Raw genomic sequence first — 11,547 nt, 5'->3', positions numbered from 1 at the left:
CACCAGTCATCGAAGCATCACTACACCACAACCACACCCATCACCACAGCACTTGAGTGCTTCATCCACTTCGTTAAGAGGAGCAAATGGGTGCTACATCCACTCTTATAAAATGAACAAACTTACCTCTAAGAGAGAATAGAAGCTATTTGTTGTACACATTATCTTGCATATAGTAGATCATAAGACACGTGTACACAAAGGGCATAGCAAATACAATGGGATGTAGAGCCAACAAATCTGCCTCGTATTGATGAGGACGAGATTGTAAGAGAAACAAATGTAGAGATGGTTGGTGTTCCTTTTGCAAAACTTGAGTGTAAAGAGTTTAGTAGTTCTGATAATGAGGACTTTGGCTTAAGGGATGATTAGAGGCTTCCCATCGCAACATTTCATTATAGTACACAAGAGGCAGTTACGCCCTTGTCATGAATCTCGAGGGGAGCTCTGAACAAATTTCTAACACCCCCAACCTAATGTCCCTCGCATCAATGTTGCACTAAATTTTAGTATTGATGGTACCTATAATTGAATGGAATGTATTCCTCAAATATATTTTAAAAAAACATCAAATCATGTTGAGTCACATCATTACACCAAGAAAACATGATTTAGTGCACAAATATTAGTCCAACTTTTAAAAAATTTCAAGACACCTCATCTTGAAAAGTTAAATCTTAAAACTTTTGATGCAACTCAAATTAAATATTGTGATCTAGTGGTCTTATATGTAAAAAACTTGCTAAGTTCAACCATAGAGGGAACTTTATAGTTAAGCGCACTCAAGTTGGAGAAGTACAAGGATGGGTGACCTCCAAGAAAGTCTCAGTGTTTCACCTCTATAAGCATCACCTAGATCCAATGAGTGAGAAATATTTCGGTCATTCTCATGAGAGCGGTTCATGTGAACCACTACTCATGAAACACAAGTCAATAAATTCAACTCAAAAAACTACACAATTGAATCTTGATAGCAATATCACAATTTAATTCCTATTAAATTAGGCAATTTAAAATTTTAATATAAGATTTTAAAAGCTGCCATATTACAAATGCACAAGTTATAGAAGAACCCAAAAAAAAACCTTACACGAAGCCAATTTTGTATATTTGTAATTTGTTTACTCAAAGAACGCAAGGAGACATCCATCATTAATAGACCATAACTCAAAATGGTATTTACACGGGTCCAAGTATGTGTATATCTTTTAACTCAAAAAACAAGACGAGGAGACATCAACCATTAATAGACCAGAACATGAGACTACTAGTCGAGAGAAACAACCAAGCCCAGTCATGAGCCAATAAAATACTATTAAAGATAAAATGCAATGGCCATAATTGCTCAATCTTTATGCATACTAGCATCATATGGATTCCACAAAAACCTCCAAGGTGGTTTGGATAAACTAATCAACCTGTTTGGTTCCAAGGTTCTCAAGTGATGCGCAAAGATAAAGGTATAAATATGTTTTGAATAGACCAAAAATAAAAGACAATAGTGTAGTAGTACAATACGTGAGTAAGTTTTGCAGCCATCAAAATCGATTGGCTGATATAAATCCTACAACTGGTCAAGCAATTTTATTGTACAACATACTCGCTAGCATGCATATATCATGTTTACATCAAGAAAGACTAGCTCAAAAGATGACAAATTCCAACAGGAGAGTGCAAAGGTTGTGAAAAACAAGCCATATAAATATGATCTTTCACTCTTGTGCACCATGAAGAGTTGGTTGCATCCGTGTTTAAAGAGAGCAAATGTATAACATGAACTATTCACTATGTATGGTTCATTTAGTATATCTCAAAAAATGACGAGCTCTTCCTTGTTCCTTCATTGCTTATAGGTGTAAGGGTGGCCTTTACCACTACTACTTTGTGCAGAATAACGATTAATTATAGGAGTCTTGATTCACATACAGTGCACATCCTTTATTTTGAGCTATGTTGTATTAAGGGAAAAGTATGATGACTAGTACAAGTCCCAACTCACATACAATGGACATCTTCTGCTTTGATCTATATAGTAATGGCGTTGACTAATCTCTAGATAAAATGTATCAAAGACCAAAAAAAAAAGAGTCAACCATGATTCTTTTTCAGATTCACGAAAACACAGCGAATTTTTATTAAGAAAAAATTTTTATTTTCAATCACAAAATATACAGATCATGAAGATCAAATGCTGAAAATTTCAAACAATTTCATTGTGTTTTCATTTTTTGAAATTTAGTCAGTGGTGCAAATTGTAGGGAGGATAGCCGCGTCCATAATGGTAATAAGGGGAAGCTATGATGAACAATGCACATCCTCTCTTTTAAGCTACGTTGTAATAAGGAGAGCTAGAGAATCTTTGCTTAATCACACCAAAATTAATATGATGAACAGGAATAAATGACAGACATAATTTTGCAAAACCTATATTAGGTGATACCCAACCGACGATAGGAATAGTTGAGAAATGAGTAGAGAGAATAATACGCTTTGAAAATAAAATATCTGAAACGAAGTGAGGAAGTACTTGTCTTTTGTGTCCACATTTTACAAGCATTTAGACCTCCATATAAGATACGATCCTTTAAGGCAAAAATATCTTTAGTTATTGCCATGGCCAGGGCAATTTCAGGGCAGGTTTTAATAACAACTCTAGAAGGAATATTTTGCCAGATATATATTTTACCAAGATTGTCAAATTTTGCCTGAGAACAACACTCCAAGGTATGCACGATTTTTTTTCAAAATCAAATTTTGCCCAAGAACAACACTTCAAGGTAATCACGAATTTGTTTCATAAAGATTTGGCTAATTTTGTAGTGAAAGCCACCCTCAAAGTTTGGCACTGCATCATAAGACTAAGACTAAGACTTGAAGATTGCAAACGAACAGAACAAAGCAGACGAATATGTGTGTCAAGGTCCCACTAAGTTCCATGCAGGGCAAATTTGAAGCAGTAAAAAGACCTACAATGAGATGATAAATAGATCAGAAAACTGCAGGTGACAATGGATGGCAAGCTATTGAAAGTATTAAATTGCCATTGCCAGTTCTGAGACTGAAAATAAGTACAGGTTTCCATAACAATTACATATTTTGGTTCCAACATTTGTTCATATAATCTAACTAAAGAAGGAGCCATTTTCATGATCACAGTTCCCGGCTGTTAAAAGTAGGTTGGTGGATCTTGGCACCAAACCCTAATCAAAGTCAAATCACAAACCTATTAATGAAGCGAATTTGATAAAACAACAACTAGTACCATGAAATCGGCCATAGACTAGAAAGTTCCCAGAACCAAGATGCCAGTTCTGAGACTGAAAATAAGTACAGGTTCCCATAACAATTACATATTTTGGTTCCAACATTTGTTCATATAATCTAACTAAAGAAGGAGCCATTTTCATGATCACAGTTCCGGCTGTTAAAAGTAGGTTGGTGGATCTTGGCACCAAACCCTAACAAAGTCAAATCACAAACCTATTAATGAAGCGAATTTGATAAAACAACTAGTACCGTGAAATCGGCCATAGACTAGAAAGTTCCCAGAACCAAGATGCCAGTTTTGAGACTGAAAATAAGTACAGGTTCCCATAACAATTACATATTTTGGTTCCAACATTTGTTCATATAATTTAACTAAAGAAGGAGCCATTTTCATGATCACAGTTCCGGCTGTTAAAAGTAGGTTGGTGGATCTTGGCATCAAACCCTAATAATCGAAGTCAAATCATTAAACTATTAATGAAGCGAATTTGATAAAACAACTAGTACCGTGAAATCGGCCATAGACTAGAGAGTTCCCAGAACCAAGATGCAAGTGCCGAGGAGCTGGAAGCAGAGAGTCAAGCAATCCAGAAAAACTCAATGCAGAACTTGAGGAGGCATCTATCCAGCCAGCCAGCCATCAGAATCTATTTTTTTACCACAAAGAGACTTGGTCGTTTCTTAAAACTCTCAGTAATTTTACTAATTTGGATTCTCATGGCTGGATAGACATTGGCGAGACTTGAGACCATTAAACTATCTGCAACATTAATGTGCCATTTACATGTAAGTAGAATTGCTTTCCCTCCTCTACCGTGTGCATGAAGCTATAAAGGATGGTTCTTTACACGTTCAAAGCCTAAAGTAGCAAATGCGCCTGCTGAGCCAAAAGTGTTCTATCTATGGAAGAGCAGTGTAACAAAGCCTTGATACTATGTTTTCTTTCTTCGGTACCTATGTGATGCATTATAGCAAAGTTTCAAAAGGTAGCTTTGTAGAAGTGCCCCTTGTTACTTTTTTTTTTTTTCTAAAATTATGGTGTTTGATCCTTTTTTATCTGACATCCCAGTCCAACAACCTCCTTTTGACCCAGATTCAGAAATATAGCCATTGCAAGCAGCTGAAGCAGGTGGTTAGTCGTGTTTTTCTTGATAAAGCTGGTTTGCTGAAAAAGTGATTTTGAAGTTTATAGAAAGGCTTAGTTTGTATCTTGAGTAGGTAAGAACTATTAATGCATAATTTATGCTCACACATTTGTTTTTTTTAATAAACGTTGGCAAGCGGGTTTGATCCAATGATGGTGTTTCTCGCCCAAAATATTGCTTCCTACAGACACACAGGCAAACCCAAGGACCATTGGAGAGGGCAGGCAGACATTTTAAAGCCACCTAATACATATTTAGCCATGCCACTGCAGCTATGTTTGTAGGTACCTTAGGTACCTAGTTTTATAACAGATGAAAATACCCATAGAAAATCTCTGCATCCGGAAAAGAGCACCTTCAATGAGAACACGAGATAAAACCCCCCTCTTAACAAGCCAAGTTGGTGCAAGGCAAAAAAAAGCTAAATGTGTCATATCAAAGCTGTGACTACTGTACAACCTTATTGTAGAAACCTAACAAACATACCAACAGTGATGGAGTAGAAATGTTCGCCTGTATTATTGAACATTGAATACACCACTATACAGTGCACAAAATAGTTAGTCAATAACTACTTACAGGAACACTGGTTATGAGCAGTTAGAAAACTGCAATGTATTAGGCTAACATTCTGTAGTAATCCTAAAGATGGCAAATCCACCTTAGGGACCCCCTTTAAGACTTGCATACCAAAACATGTGTTACATAATTTGAATACATATTTTAAGAAAAATGTTCTTCCGAAGTGGCAAATCTTGAATCAAGCAAGATTCCACCAAGTTGTCTTGTGAACCCCAAAAAAGGTGTAGCTTTAAGCTGTGTTTCTTCCGAAGTAGCAAATCTTGAATTAAGCAAGATTCCATCAAGTTGTCTTGTGACCCACCAAAAAGGTGTAGCTTTGAGCTGTGTTCTTAAGCCACAAAGTCTTGAATTATTCAACAATGATTCCTAAGGGTTACGACATATCTCTATCATTGTCTAATGATCACGAAATAATATAATTCTGGATCATATACTCTTAAGTTCGCTTAACAATAATTTGTATTTAGTGCACTATCAAGTTGCAAACCTGTATCCAAAATGAAGCTTCACAAAACATATAATCTTCACATTTGTCAGCATTAGAATAAAAAAACAGAAAACAAAAGATGTCAAGAGTTTCTCATGCAAAACACCATCCCAATACAAGAAGTTGACTTGAGATGATGGAAGCTCCTCCATCCTCCGATGTTTACAACTTATTGCCTCCTCTACAACAACAAATTGGGTACACAAATTCTAGAATTGACCTTTTACAGTCATATCTAGCATCAGGAATGCATCTTCTGAAAGTAGATGATGTAACCTGCTACCATGGATGGATCAATAATGTTCCACAGATTTGCTTTGTGAACACTAATTAAGTTCTTTGTTTTTTTTATTATTTGGACTATATTCGGTAATGTTCAAATATTTATAGAAGATAATACAATAGCAACTTGTGTATCTATTATCATTTCATTATATAATAAATAATAACTCCTTTACGATATCCTTTACTTCGCTCATCCTCTTTTTGTCAACAAGAAGACTTAGGAAATCATGTTCCGAAGAATTGAATTTCACATCGTTGCAAAAGATTTAAGAATGTTCTTCATTCTATTCACAATTGGAAGATATATGATGAAATCATATATGTTTTCTTTCTCAACAAATGAGACTTCTCCATACTTCTACTAATTATCTCAGGCATGTCAATGGATCGTCCAATGTCCAAAAGAGTTGCCGCAATAGAATGCTGCACCACAATTATGGACCTTTGTTGACTACTAATTGACCTGACACACAGAACTTTCTAAGAGTAATTTGTAATGGAACTTTTGGGTGCTATTCCAAAATCTGATCTAGAAATGGAGCAATGGCTTGAAGAACATGATCCGAGTATGATATGGGCAAAAGGAATCTGTTAGGACATTCCTTGCTTTGAAGTGCCAGCAAAAATAGTTCGGAATTCATGCCCAAGGAAGATTGTGCTAATGTTTCCATTGTGCTGACTTCTTATCATTCCAGTTTACAAACTAAAAATCTCTCAAAAGTCTTCCATCCTCACAAAAATGAATATCAAGTAGAGAAGATTACTTCATCAGTGAAAATAAAAACTTTGCTCTTCTGATCGCTCAACCTAATTTTTTTTCAACAAGAAAGCACTTTATTCTAACCTATATCCATTCCAATTGTGAGCCTTATCATTTAGTGAAAACCACGCGTCCCTACTTTAAAATAAGTATGCAGTATGATATAATCTTCCACATTAGCCACTACTAGCAGCGCTAGAATATCGTTAGGGAATGTTAAAAGGAAATTCAAACATATGGATGATAAAGCTAATTCTCAATGTAATCAAACAAGTCCACAAGTCTTCCATGCCAGAATCTTAAAACTCTCCTTCACACGGACATGGATGAATACTCAACCTCTGCTTTAATCTGTGGTTACACGTCGGTCCTGCACATAAAATATTATTATTATGAAAAACCCTCATATGAGAATACAATAATCCCACTGGTTGGACAATCCTTGCATCGTGTTAGGCAGACAAGCATTCACATCCTCTTCAAAACTCATGCGATCTATCGTATTCCCAACGGCATATGAACAAACAAACTAAGACACCACAGATTTCAGGAATACAAAGTGCTCTGATACCACATGACAGCGATGGAATAGAAACTTTTCGCTTGTATTATTGATCATTGAATACACCACCATATAGCGCAGGAAATAGTTAATCAATAACAACTGACTGCTTAAAGAACATTGAGTATGAACAGTTAGAAAACTGCAATGTATTAGGCCTACAATTGACAAGATTTTGTTCTTAATCTCTAACCTTTTCAAAACATAGATCTGAGTTTGCATAATTTTATTAAAATCAAAGAATACAACGACGATGCGTTCGACGATAGAATACGAGGGTTTCTCTTGGAATTAAAGAAACCCTGAAAACAAATCCAAAACCCTTATAACATATCACCTGAAATAGGATCAAGGAAACCCTAGGTGCAATACCCAAAACTTTTATATGAAAGTATTTACAACATTGTGAGTTGGTCAAACGATGCTCCCGCAAGAGAATAAGCCAAACCCTCTACAGAAAACAATACTGAACTTAAAGGGTAAAACTTACCGTGTCGCAGCAGATTTTAAAGAGAGTAATAGAGCAGCGTGAAGGAAGTACAGGGTTGTGCAGGAAGGAGTATAGGCTTCGGAGGAATCGGGAAAATTAGATCAGTTGTCAAAGAGCCTAATTTTTCCTTTCCCCCGAAGCCTGACGCCCCTCATACTGCAACGAATCCTGTCATACCCTCACTGGATCCTCTTAGCATTCAGAGAGATCGGGTCATTCTACGCTATTTGTATTGAAATGAAATCCTATCTTCAGTCGTAAGGGCCAATCAATTTTACGGTAGATTTGGAAGTAGATAAGGAAGGGTACCAACCAGCCTTGCAATTTGACCGTCGCTATATTTAATTTATATTAAATAATTTTAATGAATTCAATTAATAATGTATATTTTATATGAAAAGATGTTTTGTTTTTAATAAATGTATTTTATATAAACAGAAATTGAGCGAAAAAAGTAGAAGTGAAATTTCAAAAGGCAAGTCATGTTATTAGTAGTATATGTTAGAGTTTTCTGTCATTCCAAAATTTTCTACTATAATAAATTTGATTGCACTTGGATTGAACTAGAGTTGATGATCAAGGTCATTGACGGAAGTAAGTAAGGAGAAGGGCAACGAAGAAGGAATATGACTATGAGGATTGTACATAAAAAGATATATGTTTACTATTAAACCATTATTCGATGTAAAGCAATCAATCAATAGACAAGCAACAAGATTCAAAGCATATCACAAGGGCAAGAGATACTCCAAGAATGTATACATTCATAACTAAGGAGTTCCTTATACAAAGATTAGTGATGTGAAAAACAAGGAAGTTAGTAGAAAGGGGAAAAAAACCAAGGGGTTGGAATGTGATGCTCCAATGGAAAATAATTATGAAGTTGTGGTCATTTCTTCAAAAACCCTAGAGCCTATATGGGTACACCTCAAGGAATGCAACCTTCTTGTGAAATGGATTAGAGAAAACAACCTAGCAGAGATAATCATTAATTGATGGGCATCACAATTTGGAGGACATGTAAGTGTTAGAGTCGTAGCCAATGGTTATTTTAAGAGAAAAAACTTATATGGAAAACCAATATTATTTTAGGGCTTTTATTTCTATTGAATGGTTTGGGAACTAAACTTCAACCTAATAAATCATAAATCAAGGAAATGTCCAAAATGGATAAGATTAAGAAATTTGAGTACAAAATATTAGATCTTGGGAGCTTTAAAAAATATGAGGGAAGCATTAGGTTCTCTCATAAGTGTAGAAGAAGATTTCTTCCTTGGGAAACCTGAAGTAGAAGCCAAAATTCTAATTGATATGGACAAATAGAATAGAGATTGTGACAAAAAAGGGTAAATGAAAGCAAATAATAGAAATGATTTATGTCAAGTGGATTAGGAACCAAACTTTAACCTGGTAAATCATAAACCCAAGAAATATCATGTTGGCATGATGATGATGACTAATGAGACTAGAATATGTTCTATTTTATCATTTCATTTTTAGTTGAACTTGCAAACTTTTAAAAAAAATTGATGTTTAAGAACATGATGTCTATGATGATTTTAGGCAAATGTGTGCATAATTACTTTCCAGGACTAAAATGAATATGCTATGAACTAATATGTCATTTGATTACAAAATAGTGAGAATGATGTTTTTCTTCCTTAGCTAGGTTGGGTAGTTCTCCTGCAGCAATGTGACATAGGGTAAACTAATTTAGATGGCATATTTTGAATTAGTCTTGATGTATGTTATAACTTTGGAGGCACTAATATTTTGTAGATTCAAAGGTAAAGTCAACTCAACTAAGCAAAGTCAGTAGCCCGAGCAAATGGTGGTAAATTTCATTAATGATCGTCCACATCACCAATTGTTTTGTCCATAACAGCCAGTGCCTGTTTTCAGGAAAGTAGAAGTCAAATCAGGAAATCCAAGGGTCGTGAGCTTGTGAGGCCTCACCCTGACCCATCATAGCATAGATATTGTATTTCCATTTTGTTATTTAAGACTAAAAATCTCGACATATATTTTGATACTTGATGGATAGTAAATTTTGCTACTTATCCAATGACAATTTACCTTGTGATTTTTCATTATGATCTATATTAGGACTTAATTTGGTATAATCGATGAATTAATGGATATTTATTTAGTACTTCACTACTCTGATAGAAAATGGAATTATGTTGTGTTTCAAAATGCTTAAATTGATCTTGTTAGGAAAGTCAATAATATTCAAATTTTGAGGTTTAATGATTAAATGTATGTAAGCAAATGATGGAGAATAGGAAGTTAATTATGAAATGTGTTATATGTGAAATGTAGAATAATGAAATTATCATGTATCTTTACTTTCATATGTATTTTATATGGGACTATTCATTGGATTACTAATGCTCGAGTTAAGTGTGCAGGAAAGCAACCATGGAAACATAATAGGGAAACAAGTTATAAACACATGTTAATATGACACTGCCAAGGTGAATCTTTAGAAGATTCATAAACCTCATTGTGATGTGTTTATTTTGTAAATGTGAGATGTATGTGTGTAGTATGTATTTCATGAGTAGATTCAGAACATGTCATGTGTGATGTATAGTGAAATTTTGTGTGTCACTTGACACTTGTACTCATTATGTGGAAATGACATATTTTCTGAAGATGGACAATGTAGCCACCTTATCTCAAGTTAAATTTCTTAATTAAGAATTATAATTGATTGCCTTGATTTAGTAAGGGAAACAAGAGTTACCCAATAAGAAATTTGGAATTGGACTTTACCTAGCATTGTGAGGGCCAAAAAGTAGCTCTAAGGTGAATTTGTGATGAAAATAAACCCTACCCATGATAATACTTTAAGTTAGGGGGCTAATAGTGACCACTAGGGTGCCTAGAAGACTTAGGAGACCCCAAAAAAGAATGCATTTTATATTAATTTGAAAATGGGAGTCATATATAGGGGCATGGCCAAACTAGAAACCCACTTGCCCACTTTCTAACTTTAGAGACATTAAGGGTTTGGAGGAAGAGAATAAGGAGCACCACTACAACTTTCATTTTCTATTACTTGGAGTAAGGTTGGTATCCATGATCCATGGTGTCTCTTCATTTTATTATAGATTTGATACGGTGTTTCTTCATTGCATTGTAGATTTGTTATCGATTAGATGTGGTTTTGTGAAGAATCTTGTTGTATGTGTGTTGAATGTGAGAAGTTTTATGAGATTTCTTTCTTGAATCTTGTTTTGTTCATGTTGATTATTTGTGTAAAATGGGTGTGAAGCATCACTAACCCTTGGGAGGGAAGAGATGCTTGGGTGAAGGGTTCAGTTGGGCTCACCCATGTAGTTGAGAAAACTCTCCCATGTGTGGAGATGATTTTGATGTGTTTCAATAGAGTACAAACTTCATGATTACTTGCATTCTTGGGAGGTATAAGGAGGTGTATGAAGAAGGAAGACATTGTTAAGCCTTGAAAGGGCATGTTACTTATGAGAATATGTGAACATATGCGATTCATGGATTTGAAATTCTCCTCATGGAGAGAGCCCACCTTCACCCATATCTTGATTCTATGGTAGAATCTATGTGCAAGCCTTGGGATGGGTTGTATTGTGTTGTGTTGAATTTGTGTTGTTATAGTTTGCATGGTATGTGAATGTGAAGGTGTGCAACTATCTATGCCTTGTTTCCCCAAGCTTGATGGGTGGCCTCCTTGAGGCCTAGGTTGGGAGGTGAGCCTCCATGGTTCCCATTTTTGTCTCTATTTTGTAGGATTTACTTGATGATCTTGGAAACTTGGAGTTTATGTAGTCTATCCATTGCATAGGAGAAGAAGACCCCATTGTATTGTGTTGAAAATGGAGAAATAAACTCCATCTTGTTATGTAAATTAGTTTGTATTATAAGAGTGTTGTTATTATTTGCATTCATTTGTCATTAGAGAGATTGTGAATCATCTATGTATTGTAA

At 35.1% G+C, this 11,547-nt stretch overlaps 1 long non-coding RNA gene across 1 annotated transcript; it reads right to left on the bottom strand.

The window, feature by feature from the left end:
- Positions 1 to 2,472: 2,472 nt before the first annotated feature.
- On the bottom strand, positions 2,473 to 7,868 carry LOC149572764 (uncharacterized). The gene is made up of 2 exons (XR_016359970.1): positions 7,579 to 7,868; positions 2,473 to 2,966 (listed from the first exon to the last, which is right to left on the bottom strand). It is a non-coding gene; the product is annotated as an uncharacterized LOC149572764 (long non-coding RNA).
- Between the last annotated feature and the right edge of the window lie 3,679 nt (positions 7,869 to 11,547).

The sequence above is a fragment of the Cupressus sempervirens genome, chromosome 2 (assembly GCF_028749045.1).
Source record: "Cupressus sempervirens isolate cs-2001-9-10 chromosome 2, ASM2874904v1, whole genome shotgun sequence".
Classification (NCBI taxonomy): domain Eukaryota; kingdom Viridiplantae; phylum Streptophyta; class Pinopsida; order Cupressales; family Cupressaceae; genus Cupressus; species Cupressus sempervirens.
The sequence above is the reverse complement of the archived record's forward strand: the minus strand, read 5'-3'. Positions and strand labels throughout refer to the sequence as shown.